Source organism: Adiantum capillus-veneris, chromosome 11, assembly GCF_014529385.1.
Source record: "Adiantum capillus-veneris isolate H3 chromosome 11, ASM1452938v2, whole genome shotgun sequence".
NCBI classification, from domain to species: domain Eukaryota; kingdom Viridiplantae; phylum Streptophyta; class Polypodiopsida; order Polypodiales; family Pteridaceae; genus Adiantum; species Adiantum capillus-veneris.
This window is the reverse complement of record NC_140941.1, coordinates 40,203,273-40,223,418: the sequence shown is the minus strand read 5'-3', so window position 1 is coordinate 40,223,418 and position 20,146 is coordinate 40,203,273. Positions and strand designations below refer to the sequence as shown.

Here is a 20,146-nt window from a genome sequence, read left to right as displayed (position 1 = left end):
GATAGGTGTATGCATTTGTATACTCCATTCTCTCCTCACCATAACCTTGGTTTTCCCCAGGTTAACAAACAATCCACTATCGTGGGCAAATGTGTACAAAGCATCTAAGTGATGTTGCATCCCCTCCGGGGAGTCGGAAATCAACACACTATCATCAGCATATAACAATAGTGAGATCCACGTACTTGAGAGAGAGAGAGAGAGAGAGAGAGAGAGTGAGAGAGAGAGAGAAAGAGAAATGAAAAGAAATGTTATATTAACGTCTTCAAAAGGCCAAAGTGACCTATGAGACCAGAAAGTTACAATGCGGTGTATCTGATACAAAGTCAGATTAACAAAATAAATTAAACTAGGATAACAAAATATAAATACTGCGGGATCCTAAACTAAGCAGTACAATGTGAAGGCAATATGGGACGGGAGTAGAGATCCATCTTCACAGGGATCCATCTTCATCTGCACTGTGGACGACGAAAGAGTATGGCTCGAATCCTTTGCGTAGCCTCCTTCGAAACTGTGTAGCTCCTCTTCTCCATCGGGGTCGTCTAGATCTCCCTAGCTCCAATGCTCGGTCTATGAGAATGCTAGTAGTGCGGGTAGACCTCTCCACTGTTGGCTGCTCCTCTGTCTGTTCTTCTAGGTGTACAATATCTAGTGTAAAGAAATCTGTGATCTGTCTCTGGGGTTGTCGCTCTTCAGCTCTCCTCAGTAAAGTTTCTCTATGCCTGTGTAACTCAAGTAGATATAGCCCAAGACATCTCTGATCCTCATATGCGCGCAGCCCTCACAAAAGGGTCTGCTTACTGCCTGCGTTCGCAACCTGTGGTGATAAGGGCACAACCCCTCTGTAGGCTGCCCCATGCTCTGTACCTGTGTGTGTTGAACATAGCCCCCTTCAAGGCGCTGTCTGTGATATCCGAAAGCAGCCCCCAACTGAGTGGGAGGCCTGCTGAATGCACTCGAAGCCTGTGCTATAGGAGGCGTAACCCTAAGGCCTAAGCCTGCGTCTGTGCGTACCAGCCCAGCGCGCAACCTGTTCGCACACAAGCCCTCTCCTTCTACGCGTAGAAGGACTCCTACGCGTAGCAAGTCCCCGGCACCCCTCCTTTACCTACGCGTAGAAGGACTTCCCATCTCCTCCGTTAAATTTTAAAGGTTTTTAAGCTTTAAAAAAATAAACTCTTAAGTTTGCCTTATTCTCAGTCCCTCACCCTAGTACCCTATCCCACATTTGTGGGGCGGGTTCGATGGATCCGCCTACCGAAGGGGAAGGGCTGGGTGTAGATAGCTACACCACCCCAAAAAAAAAATGACGACTACTTTCAAACAGAGAAACAAAGATACTGTGCTATCACCAGGGTCCTTACGAGTTGGGAAAACCTCAAGGATACATGATGAGCTACTGATGGAGAAGGTCCAGGTGATGCTCAAATCAGAGCTAAACTATATGAGGGATGACATCAGGAAGGAAATGCACGCGAACGCTGAGAGCTACAGGAACTCCATGTATGGAGACATGATGAGAGAACTAAGGAGAGAGATCCGGGGGGTACAGAATGAGGAAATACAGATCGTGAAAACGGAATTACGAAACCTAATCAAGGCCGAAGTAAATGTAACAGAATGCGTTATGCAAAAGAAACTCGATGAGGCAGTAGCAAGTTTTGAAGCATGGAGAACAAATATGGAAAAGCACATGGGGGGAAAAGATGCAATAATCGAGGAGCTAAGAGGAGAACTTGCGGCTTGCAAATCTGCAACTAAGGAGAAGGGAGACGACCAACCTTCGGTGCTGAAGGAGCTCGAGGACATGAAGGATCAGATGAAAGCTCTACGAGAAGGAGATGAACAGAAATCAAAAACGGCATCTTCATGGGCGGAACGTCTTGTTACAACACAAGAAAAGGTTAATGAAGCAGAGAAATGGATTGAGGATGCAAAGAATGGGAAGGGCAGATGCCTGAGACCACACCTACCTCCACCATTATTAATATGACCATTGAGGAAGAGCAGAAAGGAAGAATCGGGCTCTGCATGTGCGGGTCACAGGAGTCAAAGACAAGGAGAATGTAGATGAAGAAGTGAGGGAACTGCTACAACGCATGGGCATCAGAGAGCCTACTCACACAAGTGCATGAAGAGTGGGCAAGAAAGGAATCGACAAGAAGGGTAACGTAAAAGATAGGGCACTTATTCTCCGCTTCCCGAATATAGAAATAAGGAAAGAATTTCTAAAGAAGAGGCCAACTCTTAAGAAAACCGGTATTTTCCTGGGAGATGACCTTACATTGGCACAAGTGGCACACATGCAAGAGTTGATGCCAGAGATCAGGGCAGCAAGAGAAAAGGGGAAAATCTCCTTTTATAGAGGAGAGAAAGTAGTGGTTCTGGAAAAGCGCTCATCATGACGGTGCGAGATGTCACGTGACACCTCCCAACCCTATGTGTCCGTGGACAAGCTATACCACAGCAGGGTTCAGTCAGTCCGGTCAAGTCTAGATTAGCAGTGATCTGGCACTTTTGTGGGTCTACTCGTAGACCGTGCATGTGCCAGTCAAGTCTAGATTAGCAGTGATCTGGCACTTTTGTGGGTCTATTCGTAGACCGTGCATGGCACATGCCCAGTCACTTAGTATAGATGCATATCCTCCGGTTGCACACAGCATGATCATCGCAATTCCCATCAAAATCCATTAGCATTAGTTAGGGGAATTTTCCAGTGCATTTAGCCTATTTTCCTATTTTTGGTTATTTTCACTTATTATTTTTAAGTGACTTTCCAACAAAAGTAGGTAGGGCAATTTTGCTAAGTTAATATATAAGCAAACCCAAGTTAGCACTTTCTGGCAGAAGAGGCAACAGGAGCTTCCCGCTCAACAAGCAACTTCTCAACAGTACCCCCCACCATCAACATCCATCGCCATCCTTGCCTAGCCTTGGCGTTTTTCCACAGCATCAGCATCGCCTGGAAGCTTCTACCTTCTGGCCCATTGTCCCCCCTTGCATGATCGCCCTACAGTGCTATTTCAGCCAGCGTTTTTCATTTGCAGAAAAGCACCAAATCAGCCAGCGTTTTTCATGCAAAAACCCCAGCCCAACCTTCAGCTTCTCCAGCGTTTACAGCCCCATCTAGCAACGCTAGGGAATCTGCAGTTCAGCCTTGAAGAAAACGCAGGTTTTCAGCCTGTGACTCAGTAGCAGAACCATCCCAAGACGGTTGCAGATGATCCCCCATTTTCAGCCATAAAAACACAGCCAAAACAGTCATTTTCAGCCACCGAAACAGTCCCCGAATTCAGCGATTAGAAGATCCCACATTTCAGCCATCAAGTCGTCGTCGTCACCACCGTCGTCGTCATCGGCATAGTCCAAGTTGCATCAGTCCATTGCATTCGTATTGTACACATTTGTGCAATCAAAGTAGACCACTCTCGCTGACGAGAGTGGGGCCTTCGGAGGAGGGTTTTACAACCTCTCAGGTGTCGTATCTCTTCTCTCTCCTCTCAATCGCATTCACTTGCACGCACAATATCCACTCACTTTGTTCGTGACCACAGCACTCTACAAGACGGAAAGCTCTCTCTTTCCCTAAGAACTAAAAGGAACCTTGAGCAACAAAGATCACTAATCTTGAGAAAATACAACATTCATTCCGCTGCACCTTACATTGGTATCAGAGCTTTGGAAGTGTTCTGCATTACTCAAGGAAAGAACCACAAGAATTTTTTTCGCTTGTTGCGATCGCACGAACCCAAGTTTACTTGGGCGTGGCGATTCCTAATCGTGTTTTGTTGAAGAGTGACAGGAATCCCAAGAAAGAAGGGCTTGTCCAACCTCCCCTTGTGTCTCTTTTCACTCATTGAGAGCGGACCGTGCAGTTAGCGGCCGGCCAATCGACGTGAGGTGGGAAAAAGCAATTTTGGTGTGAGCGCAAGGCCGCCAAGGGGTGCGCCCGTAGAAAAGGGTAGAACTCCGGTGAAGAGAAGATCCTTCTCCAACGCGATTTGCAAGCGAAAGAAAACCTCAAGAAGCCCAAGAACCCGAGACCCTCAAGAACCTCAAGAACCCAAGATTCTCACGAATCAAGGACCTCAAGAACCTCAAGACCCTCAAGAACCCAAGTTCCTCGCGAACATAAGAACCCAAGATCATAGTGCATGGTCGTCACCCGAAGCGGAATGGATACTTCGCATTCAGGTGATGAGCATGAGAGAGGCGACGAAGGATTTTCCCCACCAGGAGATTTTTCCAACCCTCCCCCTTCGCCATCTACGCCAGACCCTATGGAGGCAATGATGAAGCAAATGATGGCCATGATGGATAGACAGGAAGACAAGCGCCTTGCTTTAGAACGCGAGCGCGACGAAAGAAACGCAAGATTGGTCGCACAACAAGAAGAAAATCGACTTGCTCTCAAATGCGAGCGCGCTGAACGAAAAGAACGCGAAGCACAAAGGGACGCCGAGCGAGAAGCTCAAAGGGAGATTCGTAATCAAGAATTTATTTCCCATGTCCTAGCCTCGAAGACCGAACCACCCAAAGATCGTGGAAGTTCGTCAAGTGGCGCAAGCCACGATGCGGATTCCAACCATCCAGTTACAGAAAAGTTGACTTTCAATAAGTATGACGGTAAGATGGATGCTACAGTTCTTCATTCTTGATTGCATCAATTTCATTCTTATTTTGGGACAACTAAGAAAACAGGAAATAGCAAAGTTTTGACGACAGCTATGTACCTTGCCGGTGATGCCATCAATTGGTACCATGCATGGCAAGAGGCACAGCTAGCCGTGCACCTAGAGGCAGCCGACAATTTCACGCCCCTCTCTTTTAGTTGGGCTGATTCCAAGACAAGCTCAAGGCGCGGTTTATGCCACCTCAATACCTCGCACGATTGAAGGACGATTGGCGTGCTCTCAAGCAAAATGGTATGCCGGTTATGTCTTTTTCTAATCGTGTTTTACAGCTAGGTACCCAACTACGCATGTCGGATGATGAGCGCAAAGAGGCTTTTCTCTATGGATTGGACGAGTATATGAAGTACGATGTCGAGGTACTCGATCCAATCGATCTTAACAAGGCGGTAGCGATTGCTCTCGCACAAGAGATGAATCACAACAAGGGAAAGCCTAAGGAGAACAAGACTTCCATAAGTACGTCGCAGACTTCTCAGAACCCTCAAAACGGTAAGAATGGTAAGAATGATAACTCTTCTAACCAATCTTCCAACAGTCTCTCATCAAACAATTCTTCCAATGAATCTAAGGGTAAGGCTATGATATATGTATATATATATAGTTATCTATCTATATATATATATATATATATATATATATATATATATATATATATATATATATATATATATATATATATATATATATATATATACATATATATATATACATACATATATATATATACATATGTATATTGTAAAGAATACAGTAGTAAAAACGTATTTTTCATCCTTAGTACCAACCTATGAAGCCTCCTTATGTTCAACCATCTCCGTAGCCACACAGTAAGCAAATGTTCAGGCCCTCAACAAACTACACACAGGGAACGCAAGAGCCAAGGCTAAGTGAGGGGCATATAGCAACCCTCACGTGGTTTTAAATACCCAGTTTGGTACACGTTCTGAGGAGCCACAATCTAGGTGAATCGTCTTTGATCTGTCATCATCCAAGGAGTACACTATCCAACGGCAGCCGCCATGGTTAATCCAATAGTTTTGTTAGGTTAGGTGTGTCTGAAGAAAACGAAAACAAAGAGGGGAGTGGGGAGTGATGCCAAGGTAAACACGGCATAGAGTGGGGAGTGATACCAGAGTAAACACGGCATAATTCCCAAGCATAGGTTAGCTAGAAAAAGAATCATGCTTTGATAAGGGGGGGGGGGGGGGGGGGGGGGGGGGGGGGGGGGGGGTTTGTGAGGATTAAGCCCCAAAGGCACCCACCAACTAAGGTAGTGTATCCCACGTAGGGTGGAGAAGATCAATGCCGTTTGATGTTTTAGGGGGGAGTTTTAGAACATTGATAGGCTACTGTATTCATACTTAAGTGTGTGTGTGTGTGTGTGTGTGTGTGTAAGTTCAGTAATTTTGCAGTTTTTGTTCGTGTGTTGCTATTGATTTCTCGTTTGGAGTGTCCAAGCTTGTGAGAATCATCCTAGAGATCATGGAGATAAGTAGCCTCTCCATGTCTCACCACCCATCTGTACGTCCATGCTAACAACTATGATGATCTACTAAGGGGCCCATATATGCACTCCATATAGCATGGCTGATGCAACTAGAGTATCAATAAGCCATAGCTTGGTGTGAGACTCCTGGAATTAAACCTATGAACGCATCCTTTCCAAACCATAGTCACATGGGACGCCCATTTTTGGGCTTCCCGTCCCCACTTGCCGTCCCGCCCTCTGTTTTAGACTAAAAATCCATTTGAGCCCCATCCCCCGTCCCCACTCCTACCTCCAAAGCTACGTATGCTCTAGTCAATCTAGTCTTTGCCACTCTCCACATGGACCACTATAAACCATCCCCAAGGTAAGTGAACATATTCGTATACTCCACTCAGTCTTGTCCAAGAGTAAAACTGGGTGTTGATTGCCTAACCCATTGCATTGTAATATTGAATACCATAGCCTTGGTCTTCCCAAGGTCAACAAACATACCACTATCCTGCGCAAATGTGTGTAAAGCATCAAGATAGTGTTGCATCCCCTTGGGTGAATATGAAATAAGCACAATATCATCTGCAGGCAACAATAGGGGTATCTATGTCCCTGTCAACTACGCTCCTCTGTCACCCTCCCTCTCTCTGTAGTTTGAAGCCTGATCCACATACATGCCAATAACAGTGGGGTATGGTGGGCATCCCTGTTTCACCCCAATGGTGGAGTGAACATTGGCGGACGGTGGGATTTCTTGACTACAGCTTCACCCGACCCTTCTCCCGACCTTGAGGCAGCTTGCTTCCGAGTTCACGTCCTCTTCCTAGCAACCAGAGGCACCAAGGCTTTGGATACAGCGGTAGGTTTCTCCTTTTCGTTGTGTGGCAAGGATCACACAGAGTGGACCTTGCACACAGTTCTTCACTGGCTACAGGTCCAAGCTATAGGGGACCTGGTGGTGACAGATTTGATACAAACACTTTGGCCTCTAGCCAAGTTCAATGTGACGCCATCGGAGGCAATAGGATGTAGACACCTTGTGGTTCACATTTTGGCTAACACTCAGAGCCCTCCTTGCTATGTATTTGTACATGAGGATTCTTGGACAAAAGATGTAGCCCTACGGACTACACGATCCGCTTGGGCCTAAGTGGAACAATCACTTCAGACGCGTCTATCTAGAGGTCGCTAGATGCGGATTACTCTCCATCCAAACCACGGCCTCGAACATAGCGGGGTTAGTTGTTGTTGCAGCATCGGTCTTTTCTAACTGATCCCATGCGGATTGTCTCATGGAATTTGCAGGGTTTAGGTGGGCCCCAGTTTCAGCGCCAGAAGGGCCACTTACATCACGAGAGTCAGACATGCCTTGTGGGTGGTATGATTGGTATTCTTATGCTTGAGGAGCACCATCTTTGTGAGAGCTGCATTCGGCAATGTGGTCAGATTTTGTGCTACTGCTATGAGACATTTTGGTCAACTGCTTTTGGGCTTGGAGGCTTGTATGTATGACTATTGCGGACTCATGGAAGCAAGCAATTGTGGGCAGAGATATTATTGTGCCACGCAAGGCCCAGTGGTTTACTGTGCAGGTTCATGGTTGCCTCACGTGCTTCCTGAACATCTATGCGCCCAATGTGGCAAGTGCATGAGCTATGTTTTGGTCGCATATTGTACAGTCTTTGCCGCATGCAAGGGGAGACTTCAACATGTTGGAGGACCCCTCAGATAAGATTGGAGGTAGCCATGCTACTGTGCACGGGGCTCAGTTGGCAGCTTGGGAGCGGTTATATATGACCTTGAGGATTTCAAACGTTTTGCAGCATGCAAGCTTTGTGCAAGAGTGAATCTATCTCGGGTAGATCGCTTCTACGCAAGCGATCGCATTTGTGACATAGGAGGATCTGTTTGCATTCTGGCAGGGACTTCTTTCTCAAATCATGCGCCAATGGTTCTTACTGTGAGTGACAGAGAGAGGAGTGGGCGTGCGATGCTGCACATCCCCTAGAGGATTTTGCTAGATACAAGGCTCAAAGAGCAGGTGATGGCGCTTTGGACAGAAGTTTGGGCACTTCGGGTACCCCTGCTAGCAAAGCTTAGTCGCTTCTTCCTTCAGGAGTCTGCAGCTTGTTTGGTTGCAGCCAAGGAGGAGGAGAAGTGGATCAGATGAGGCATTGCTTCCTTACAGCGGATGCAAGAGTGCCACCCTGACAATCCTTGGTTAGAGGAGCAGATGGAGCAGGCTCGACAAGAGCTGACCACCATTGAGAAGCGGCGTCATGAGTTTGCTTTTCATCGACACGCATCTCAGTGGACCTAGGTGGGCAACAGAGTTATTGGTGAGTTCTTTGAGACTATGGGGCCCCGTCATGCGCACACTAGAGTTAGCCAGTTGAGGAGACCGGATTGGTCAGTTGCTTCAGAGCCTAAGGATATGCATACAGTTGCTACTGACTTTTACCATGAGTTGCTTTCAGTTGAGCCAGAGTCAAAGCGCCACGATGCATGCAGAGAGCAGGTTTAAGGACATGAGCACCCTTGCCTAGTTAATGAGGAGATGCGTTAAGAGACTAGAGATGCCTCTCCAACTAGAGGAGCTCCATGAGGCCCTCAGGACACTTCCCCAGGTAGCTGCCCAAGGGAGGATGGTTTGACTCCCAGCTTTTTCTTGGAGTACTGGAAGCTACTTGGTTCCAATCTATGTAGCAACTCCCAGCACATATTGCACACCGGTGAGATGCCTGACAGCATGAGTGAGGGTTTGACCTTTTACCTTTCCCTAAAGAGAGGGAATGAGAGTGTAGTAGAGATGTGTATAGAGAGAGAAAAAGAGAGGAGGAGAATGACACCCGATGGGGTCCCTCCGACTCCCTACCAACCCTCTCAAGGCCCCCTACATCGTTGCCAATGTGGTATTTGCTTTAGATTGCCTAACTGGAAAGTAAATGCATACAATACCTCAAGTGCAGACTCTACTGACTCGAATGATGACTGTCGCCGCGGTAACTCCTCAAGACAAGGCACCTCCGGGGCTGATTTGATGCACCTTTGGATCCTTCTCGAAGTGGGATTGCCGATGGCCACCGAATGGTAGATTTGGGGCTGAATTGCGCTCCCGATGTGAGGAATGAAGGGCTGAAAGATGGCTACAAAAATGCACATCTGCAACGTGAAGCGCAACAGATCTCGTGCGTAGAGCAGGGCTGAAAACGCAGATTTCGATTGTAACTATGTCAGACTTTGTAATTAATTTATTTATTTACGAGAAAAGTATTATCTAATTAGTTGTGTGCACATCAGAATAGATCTAGCAGTTTCTGGGGCCTCAGGTGCGCCCAAGTTTGGGCCAGAGCACCTCAGGGAGACCCTAGCAGAAAAATACCCTGAAGCCCTAGTGATTGGGAAATCGGGTCTTCAATGAAGAGGTAGATAGTAGCCTCAGATTTCAGGCTCAAAAAATTGTGCGCGCTAGTGCAAGCAGAGGAATGAGATGGGGTCCTTAGAATAATAACCCTAAGGCCTGAATCATTTTACGGCCTTAGGATAAGTCAGTTAATGTATTTTTAAATTGTCTATGCCAGACCAAATGACCGGACAAGTGCGAACAGGTAATGCCAGAGCAGTGTCGGTACGGCATTGCGTTGGGGAGCAACTAACAATTTCATTAGTAGCATCTGTGTGTGCAGTTGTGAGTTAATTTGCACATTTCATTAATAGCCTAGGGATTTTTAAAAGTGAAAGTTTAAGGGTTTTTTAAGTTATTAAGTAAGTGTGTCAAGTGGCACACTTACCAATGCAAACTAACTCTCTCTCACTCACTCTCACCCTCTCTCTCTTCCTAGCGCCCCCTCTTCCTGATGGCTATTTAGGAGCCCCCCCTCCCACATTTTTAGTGTTCATAGTGCTCCTACCCCCCCTATTGTGAGTATGCTCTACACATTGGAGCCCTCCATGGAAGCTTGAGAGCAGCCCCTTGCGACATATGTGGTGGCCTCGTGCTCCCATTGTCTAGAACAAGGGTTCTCATAGCCATAGCCAGTTTTTGGTGAAGTTTCATCGCGAGAAGTTGCAATAGGCACTCTCTTCATAGAGTGTGGTGGCTGTATATTCTCTGTTTTCAGCCCTTAATCACCTCCTTTAGGGTGAATTTCAGCATAATACATATAGAATCTAGTTCTTCTTTACCTACACTACGTGTACACAAAGTTCCGTGAAATTCCATCGCGAAAAAGGTCTCTATTTCAGCTTTGGAAGGTGCTCACGTAACATTTTCAGGTTGTGTGCAGAAAATTACAGCAAGCATGTGTGCGTGCATTTTGCGTGTTTCTCCCTTGTTTTTGTTGCAGGAATAATTATGCATAAAGGGACTCAGTTAGCGGAAGGTACTCTCATTTTCGAGAGCTTCAGTTGAGTTTTGTGGAAGATAGACTCTCGTTTTCGAGAGCTTCCCAAAATCTCATAGCAGAGGGAAAATCCTCTCAGTATTCAGAGAGTAGCTTTCGCACTCTCTCAGTCAGAAGCAGAAAAGAAAGAATAGAGGACGCGCTATTGCCCCGTTCTTGTGCTTGTAAAGATTCTCCCTTAGTAATAAAGATAATCTCTTTATGGGGGGGACCAGCCCATCTTCTGGTCCCCAATGAAGTGTCAAGCTTTCTCTCTCTCTCTAATTCTCTTGAGTATTTGAAGTACAATTAAAAGTCAGTTTACGCTTCCGTATTTTTGTGACATCGATGACGGCGAGGGAATGGCCGAGAGGAGGCTCAATGGGCTGCCGAAGTACTAGACCGCATCTGGAACGGCCAGCACTTGCAGATCTCGCACACTTCCAGCAACGGAAGTGCTGAAAACTGAAAATGCTGGTTGATCTGTGGGGGAGGAAGCAGCGCTAGGGCTGAAAACTGAAAACACTAGCTCCTTCTGCTAGAAAACGATGGGCTGCATGCTCCTCTAGCGCTTTGTAATCTGACTGAAAACATTGGGCAAGCTGCTCCTTTTATAGGTTAGGAATTTACCTTATGAATTTATTTAGGTTGAGGTAGGGCAATCCGTCTACCACACCCAACAAATAAATTAATAAATTGATTTATTAATAAGTTAGGCTAGGGGGTGTCAATCTGGGGGAAACTTGTTAGATTCTTCATCTCCAGATGCTTCGCACCCTGCCTACAAGCCAAGGTGGTACCAAACGTACTGTACGTGGCGCATATGTACATACGTACTGTACATTGTTCCGTACAGGAAAAAAATTTACGTACGTAAAAATACATACTCTTGTAAAAAAACCGCAAAGTACTAAATTTTCTAGGACATTTCCAATAAAAAACAAGAGAGAAGCCAACAACTTATAGAGACATTCAAAGACACGTTTTACAAGACAACAATATACTGTGTAACTATTGCAAGAGATTTGGATTTTTATTTAAAATAAGTATTGTACGGGCTTCCCACACACCCAACCCAAAAAAAAAAAAGGCGTACTGATCGTTCCGTACGGTACGGATCTGTACATAACGTCCGTACGGTACGGAACGGATCAGAACGTACGTTTTGATCCAACCTTGCTACAAGCTTCACACACATCACGTGCATTGGCCCTTGGTTGTGGGTTGGCCACCTGTACACCTTCTAGACAGGGATCTTTAGGCACATTTAGGGTTTTGCCAGCACTTTGCTTGGCCGGACCTATTCTGGTCCTTTTCCATTTTCTCCACATTCATGGGTTCTTTGTGCATTGTCGTTGGGGCTTCTGATCTGCCCTACCTACTCCCTATTCTCCTATATATAGGAGGGGGGGATGCACTCTCCCATTTCATCTTGCCATCTTGTCTTGTACACAGCAATTTTGCCATCTATAGTTATTGGGGCTTGCCAGCCTTTTTTCCATTTCTCTCTCTCTCTCTCTCTCTCTCTCTCTCTCTCTCTCTCTCTCTCTCTCTCTCTCTCTCTCTCTCTCTCTCTCTCTTCCGCTGCTCACTCTGACATGGTATCAGAGCTCTAGGCTTGGATCAACCATCGCCATCCCTTGGGAGGACACTGCGGAGATTTCCATCACGAAGAAGTGCTTCTTCCCCATCATTGTTTTTTGGGATCCAGCGTTTTTGTTGGCAGCCCTAGCAATTTTGGTGGCGAGCATCATCTTCTACACCCTCTGCTAGCGCCCTCTAACTGATCGCCACCTTCTGCCTATCCCTTGCATCAGTGTTTTTCAGCCAGCTTCTGGTCTTGCCTTTTTTGCAAGAAGGCAGCCCATCGATCTGCGTTTTTCAGCCCTAATCCCTAGCGTTTTTGGGCAAGACAGCAGCCAGCATTCCTAGCGTTTTTGGGCAGAACAACAGCAGCTTGACCATCGTTTTTTTCATTTCAGCCTCTACTTGGCGATCTTGGACAGCCAGAGCTCCGCTCCTTGCCCCTTGGTCTTCCACTTGGAAGCTGATCAATAGTGACTATTGCCCGCGATTTCCCATCACTAACCTGCAGATTTTCAGCCTACTTTGGTGCATTTACAGCCCTCACCTTACCTTCTCGGCATCCGGTGTTCATCACTTGGCGTTTTTTGCTCAAACCCCTGCGTTCTCGTGGTGTTTCGAGCTCCCTTTTGCTGACTTTGCTTCATCGGCATCCCTTGTTCGGGTTTCCCTTGCCTCTCCCGTCATGTATCCCCTACTTCGCGGTCTTCTGGCGTTCTATCCAGCATCGTTCTCTGATCCTATCCTCACCTTGGCTTCTGATTTTACACACGAGACTTCTCTACTGATTTTTTGTTTGTATCTATGGCAACACTCCCAGCCATGCCCATCTTTCCTCCCAACGAAAAGCTTGTCGGCTCCAACTTTGTGGTCTGGAAGATAAAGATCATGGTGATGCTTATGCAGTTTGACCTTTGGGACTGGTTACCGATCCTGCAATGCCGTGTGTCCCGGCCTTGCTCCTGCATCTGGTGCTCCTACATCAACATAATCAGCTACCACTCCTTCTGTAGTTACATGTGCTGGCTCCTCATCTACTTCTTCTCATGGTACTGCCTTCTGGCGGATCAGGTATTGTGGTTACACAGGCTATGGTGGATCAATGGAATCTGAACCATGGCACAGTTTACTCTTTCTTACTCATCAACTGTGCAGATAGCGTGTTGACGTCTTTACGCTCTCACACCACTGCACATGAGGTATGGGGTTTCCTTTGCAACATGTACGAGGCAAAGACACCCGGAAGGATCCTCGCTCTGGAGAAGACTTTGATGGACTTACAGGTCTCATCATTTCGGACTATCCAGGACTTCATATCTCGCATGCTTCTGCTCCGTGATGAGCTAGCAGCTTGTGGACACCGGATCTCTCAATGGCATGGCAACTCAGTTGCTGCTCAAGCTTCCCGACACCTATGATTCCTTGTTTCGGTCACTTACTACCTCCACGCGCACTACTCCTATCACTTGGGAGGAGATCTTACCCGCTGTGCAGCAAATAGCTTCGCGCATTCAGGACAGAGCCACCTCACACGCCTCTGCGGGTGCTACTGCATTGGTCTCTACATCCAGTAGGGGTGGTAGTGCTCTCGGACAGTCTGGACCTAGTTGTACACCTTCTCGCCCTGAAATTACTTGTACCTATCATGGAAAGAAAGGTCATTTTGCAACAAAATGTTATAAACGACGGCGGGACCGCAAGAAGGATTCAGATCTTGAGAATGGGGCGGCTTCTCGATAGACGTCTACCACTGCCATCTCTAGCCCTTCACATGCCGATGGCTTCACCCTCTAAGTTTCATCCACCTCCTTCTTCCCTCTTATGATCGAGATCACTTTTTGGCTCAGAGTTTGCCGGTTTACCACCTTGGCCTTCTATCATTTTGTGTAAGAGTGCTCTGCTTCAAAGGGGGTTCTCTCTCTGCCGTCTCTCTCTCTTCTGCTGACCTCCACTGATGAGCTCCCTGCTCGTCTTCTATCTTTCCCTCATATATATCCTCTTCAATGACTTGTTCTGTTGTTAGCCTCTCCATCAGCTTCCTTGTGCGACTTGATCAGCCTAACCAAGCTTCAGTCATCATCACATTGGTGCTGGACGGTTCGTCGTTCTTTGTTTGGCTTGCGCTTCTTCTTTTCACACTCCAGATTTGCCAGGCGTGTTGCATCTTCTTCCTCAGCGACTCCGCATCTGTCGTTGAGGGGAGGTGTTAGATTCTTCGTCTCCAGATGCTTCGCACCCTGCCTACAGGCTTCACACACATCACGTGCACTAACCCTTGGTTGTGGGTTGGCCACCTGTACACCTACTGGACAAGGATCTTCAGGCACATTTAGGGTTTTGCCCAGCACTTTGCCCAGTCAGACCTATTCTGGTCATTTTCCATTTTTTCCCACATTCATGGGTTCTTTGTGCATTGTCGTTGGGGCTTCTGGTCTGCCCTACCTACTCCATATTCTCCTATATTTAGGAGGGTGGGATGTACTCTCCCATTTCATCTTGCCATCTTGTCTTGTACACAACAGTTTTGCCATCTGGAGTTATTGGGGCTTGAGAGTGTTTTTTCCATCTGTCTTTTGTGTCGTTGGATTCCTCTAACCTAGAACTACATGCGCGTCATGCCAGATGCCCACCGTAGTGTAATAACATCTGTCAAAACGCGTATAAAAACCATTTGTGCAAGAGGGTCCCAAAACTGGAGAAACCTAATCTAATGGACTTGTCCGGACATGCAAGTCCTACAAACAAGCTCACAAAATTTCCGGTACTAATCCTCCTAGGATTCTAGACACTCATATCCAAGAAGAAGGGGAAAACTGGCTCTGGCAATATGGCACAAATAGCCATGTGCACGTGACAGGGGCTGAGAATAGCAAGGAGCGAGGGAGGGGGGCGCGTGTTGGATCATGTATCTAGTTGCACTCTTAAGTCTTCACTTATCATTGGTCCATGTAACTAGTATTCCATTTGGGGATTTTTGGCAAGTGGAGGAAGGGGAAAAGAGGGGAGGCTCGTAGGATTTCTTGCATTCTCTCTCGCTCACACTCTCATGTGTCCACTGTTGCCAAGCAAGTACTCTCTCTCTCTCCCTCTCACATGGGAAGAGATGGTCCCCATGCTCAAGCACTTGGCTATGGATGCAAATCCAAGCAAGTAAGCTCATGGTCTTCTCCTTCTTCTTCTTCTTCTTCTTCTTCTTCTTCTCTATTATTCCAGCTATGGTAGAAGCTTGCTCATGGAGTAAGCATACTAGAAAAGATTACTTCATTGCTTAAGAAATACTTCTCTTCCCCCTCATCTACCTCCATGCCCGCAGCTCTTTCTCCCCGCTCAGATTTTCACGGTTGGAGAAGGACGATTACACCATATGTGAATCGTGAAGCTCACCAACTTCATGGGTTCAAGGAAGCTCCACAAGAGCCCAATTGTCACGTGACACATCTAACCCTATGTGTACGTGGACAAGCTACTTCATAACAAGGGTTCAGTCAGTCTAGAATAGAAAGTGATCTGGCACTTTTGTGAGTCTGTTCGCAGACCGTGCATGTCCAGACACTTAGGAGTAGATGCATATCCTCTGGTTGCACACAGCATGATCATCAAATTTCCATCAAAACCCATCAGGAGCATTTTCACAGTGCATAGACCTATTTTCCTATTTTAGCCAATTTTCACTTATTATTTTTAAGTGGCTTTTGTTGGGAACTAGGTAGGGCAAATGAGCAAGTGAAGTATATAAGAAAACCTAGCGCTAGCGAATCTGGGAGAAGAGGCAGCAGGAACCGCAAGTTCAACAGGCACCTTCTCAACAGGACCCCCACAGGATACTAGCCTTTTTGGAGCAGGACACTCGGCGTTTTCTGCATCAGCGACCTAGCGTTTTCAGTATTGCAGACAAGCCCAGCGTTTTTGCATTTGCAACAACTTGGCAACAGAACATCACAGATTAGCCCTAGCGTTAGCAGTTTGCATCAGCAAATCCATAGCGTTTTTGCATCAGAACCAATATTCAGCCCTAGCGTTTTTGGATCGGCACATACCCAGCGTTTTGAAGATCCTCCGCGACAGAACCACAAGTAGCATCAGCGTTTTCAGTTTTCACTGTCAAGACACTGCAGTAGAAGTCCCGAACCTCGTAGATCTCACCTTCCCGCAAGAGATCCTCGCGGCACGGTCAGATCAACGAGCGTCTACGATTTCAGCCCGGAAAACGCAGATTTCAGCATCTGCGTTTTCAGCGTGTCGTCGTTGCATCGTCGTCATCATCGACATAGAGTCACAATTCAGCAGATAAAGATTTGCAGATTTCAGCACTGAGCGTTTTCAGATTTCAGCCCGTCTCGTCGTCGTCCTCATCGTCGTCGACATCGTCGGCAAGTCCAAGCATTGTAGAGATTTGTGCAATCAATAGTAGACCGCTCTCGCCATAGAGAGTGGGGCCTTCGGAGGAGAGTTTAACAACATTCTGGTGTCGTATTCTTCTCTCTCTATCTCTAAGTCTCAGCACCTTCATTCACAATGTTCACCACTTTGTTTGTGTCCATTGCACTCTCTCACTAAAGGAACAGAAGGCTCTCCCTTCCCTAAGTAAAAGGAACCCTTGAGCACAGTTCGGAGCACTCATCTTGAGCAAAGTTCAACATTCACTTCCGCTGCACCTTACACCAATCTTGTATTGTAATCAAAGCTCTCATTGAGAGAATTATAATACAAAAATCCTTTTGGAGGAGGGACCGGCTCCAAGCAAATCCAATCCTCAACAAGTTGTCAACCTCAATATGTCCAATCCGCCCCTCCTTGTGCTCTGGATCCATTAGGCACCATCAGACCTAATGTCACAAACTGATGACATGGAACTGCTGACATAGAACAGCAGTACGGATCTCTACAAATTGCGTTGACATGATGACGTGGCAACAATACGGATCTCCAAGTTTTGCGTTGGTTGTGCCACGTGGCAAGCTGTACGGATGTCCGTGATTTCCATTGGCTGCTTTTTGGGCCAGTAGCTTTTGAGTTTGCAACATTTCATGTAAATTGCTTTCGAGTTTGAATGGCCAAGGACCTTTAAATATGAACCCAAGGCCACTCTTTCCCTCAGTTAGTTGACGAGCTACTGAGAGAGAGGGCCCTTGGGAGTTGTAACTTTGCTCAAGTATTAATATAAAAATAAATACCAAAAGAGGTGCCACATTTTCGGGCCAATACCGCTTGACACGGAACTACGCCAAGTCGTGTCGACTCTATTTTGAAAGTGTGATAAAGTTGTGAAGTATTTTTAAGTGATTCTCTCATCTGTCATGCCAAATTTCCGACTTGGGATGTCCAAGTCTGTAACACCCAAGCTCGGATACCATGTGAAAGTGCAACAGAAGATGTGCTAACTATCACAAAGTGAAGATGTGGCATTCCCAACCGAAAGAGAAATGGCCAAGTGGACGAGAAACTGAGTCAACCAACTTAAAGAACTTATGAGCACCGACCGAGAGGCCTAACCCTAAAAATATCGAAGCTTGAACTCTGAGGATGACTTCCGTAAAACGCGTTCACATGCTGACATGGCAAGCACCACCAATGATGACCTGGTAGTACCATAAGGATGTTCCACATTTGGCGTTGACCAAAGCAACCTGGCAGGCTCTACGAATTTTCGCAAATTGCACTCGTGATTGTAGTGCTAGCCTTTGGGAGTGGATGCTTTTGGGGATTAGTGCTTTTGGGGAAGTGCTTTTAGGGGCTCCGCTTTTAGGCATCCCATGTAAGTTTAAAAGAGTCGTTGGACCTCCGACTCTGTAGAGCATTAGGACGCAAAATATAAGAGCAGAGGACCCTCAGGCATAGTTACAAGGGACGGAGGGGACGGACCCTAGGGACGGGGGACGCACGATTCCAGGACGGGGACGGGCGGGAACGGGTGGGGACGGACGGCAAAAGGGCTGCTAGGCCGGAACGCAGGCAAAACGTCCCCGGGACGGCAGGGAACGGCAGGGGACGGTAGGGGACGGCAGGGAACGGCAGGAGACTTTTTTTAAAAATTTGAAAAATTGATCATTTCTAGTGGCTAGTTCCTCTCCAATAGCCATATGTTTGAACTTTGAAGCACCCCAATGGCTATAAAAGCCACCCTTTGGTCCTCATTTCTCGATGTTTTATAAGCACATTTGCGTCTATATCACTCATGTTATTTGGTCTAATTAGTGTAAATTTGTGGTCAAAGTGATGCTCTATGTGTGTTGCATGTGTGTAGATCAAAAAATGTCAAAAAAAATCTTCTTCTTTTTTTGCCGTTCCGACCCCCGTCCCCGTTTCTTGACTTTTGTTGTCCCGTCCCCATCCCTGTCCCCGTCCCCGTCCCCGTTCCCGACCCCGACCCGCCGTCCCATGTAACTATGCCCTCAGGAGTTGTACTTTGTTGTGAGCAATATTAAAGATATACCAAAAGGGGCAACAGTCTTTGGGGTCAGTGCCGTGCCGTGTCGAGTCTCTCTGTCTCTATAGTGAAGTTAAGTGATTTTGCAGTTTCTGTTCGTGTGTTTCTACTGATTTCTCGCTTCAAGTATCCAAGCTTTTCACAGTGGTATCAGAGCTCAGAAAGATTCCTCTTCTATGAAGGATCCGATCCCTTTTACACCACACACAAATTCTAGAATCTGACACAGCAGTCAAGATTTTGTTTGTCAAGGAATCTACGCATCCTGCCCCGGACTTATTAACAACTCCTAACCTTAGTCCATCGCGCATCGAACGAGCTCTCGCCTACATTGCTCTGTCTTAAGGGGCATAAGCCGTAAAGAACCCAAGACTACACATGGGTGCTCGCGAAGAATCTGACAAGATAACACCTCTCAACAGGAGGACGAAGAAAACTTGAAACTCGGCGTGGGAATTGAACAAAAGAATCCAAAATAGGGCAAATTTTCGAAGGGGAAGTTTGCCAGAGGGAAGTACAAACATCAACTACAGGTTGACACGTGTGTGGAAAGATTAATGAAGTACTCCCACAACCCGAAACATGTGAAGTATCTGAAGACTTACCCGAACGATGAGATTCACGCGAGATGGCAAGAGGTCATTGATTCTCTTCTCAGGTCAGGAAGAAAGCTAAACGGACAGACGAGTGCAGAAAAGCGGAAATTGTACTCGTTGAAAGAGTTGGATAGAGCTCTTGACAAGACGATAAACCAGATACTCAAAGACTTGAAACACTCTAAGAAGAAGAGCAAATCAGTTGATTTCCCTGGTTATTTGGGCCGGAAGTCTCCTTTTGAGATGTTAAGCAGATCCAAGAAGCCTGATCATTTCGAGAATGACTCAGATTTTTCTTTGTCTTCAAAGAGTTCTGGCAATCAGGGTTGTCCACGTTCGTCGAACGGAACGATCCGTCCGTCCCGTCCGTTCCGTCTGGGTTCTGTCCGATCGGGGGAAAAAATGACTGTTGGCGGACTTTTTTGACTGTTTTTACAGCCGTTTTGTAGCGCCACGTGCTGGCAGTTTTTGAAAGCTAAAACTTGAACGTTGGGGGCCTTGGAGCCTTGGCCCTTGGGGCATCATAAGCCAATGTGCCATCCCACCCCACCCCCCCCCCCCCCCCCCCCCCCCCCCACAACATCCACACACACACACACAAAGCCACATGGGCCATGGCCATGGCACATGGAATTTGAATTTTGAAGCATGCTCTCTCTTTAACCCTCTTCTCCCTCTCTCCTCAAAACCTATATAAGGTTGCCCACCCTCTCTTCTTCTCCATATATCCCTCAAGCTCTCTCATTCATCTCCTTACCTACTCAAGCTCCCTCAAGCTCTCTCCATTCATCAAGGGCCAAGGCTTCAAGCTTTGGCACTCCATCAAGGCTTCAAGCTCCCTCATCTCCTTCAAGCTCTCCATTAATCCTTCAAGCTCTCTTCATCTCCTTCAAGCTCTCCATTATTCCTTAAGCTCCCTTCATCTCCATCCATCTCCTTCAAGCTCTCCATTACTCTAAAGTTCTCTCATCACTCCCCAT

The 20,146-nt window shown here is 46.7% G+C and overlaps 1 protein-coding gene across 3 annotated transcripts in view; it reads right to left on the bottom strand.

The window, feature by feature from the left end:
• LOC147447135 (putative RNA-dependent RNA polymerase 4) overlaps positions 1-20,146 on the bottom strand; it is a 132,426-nt gene that overhangs the window by 86,904 nt on the left and 25,376 nt on the right. The window lies entirely within an intron of this gene.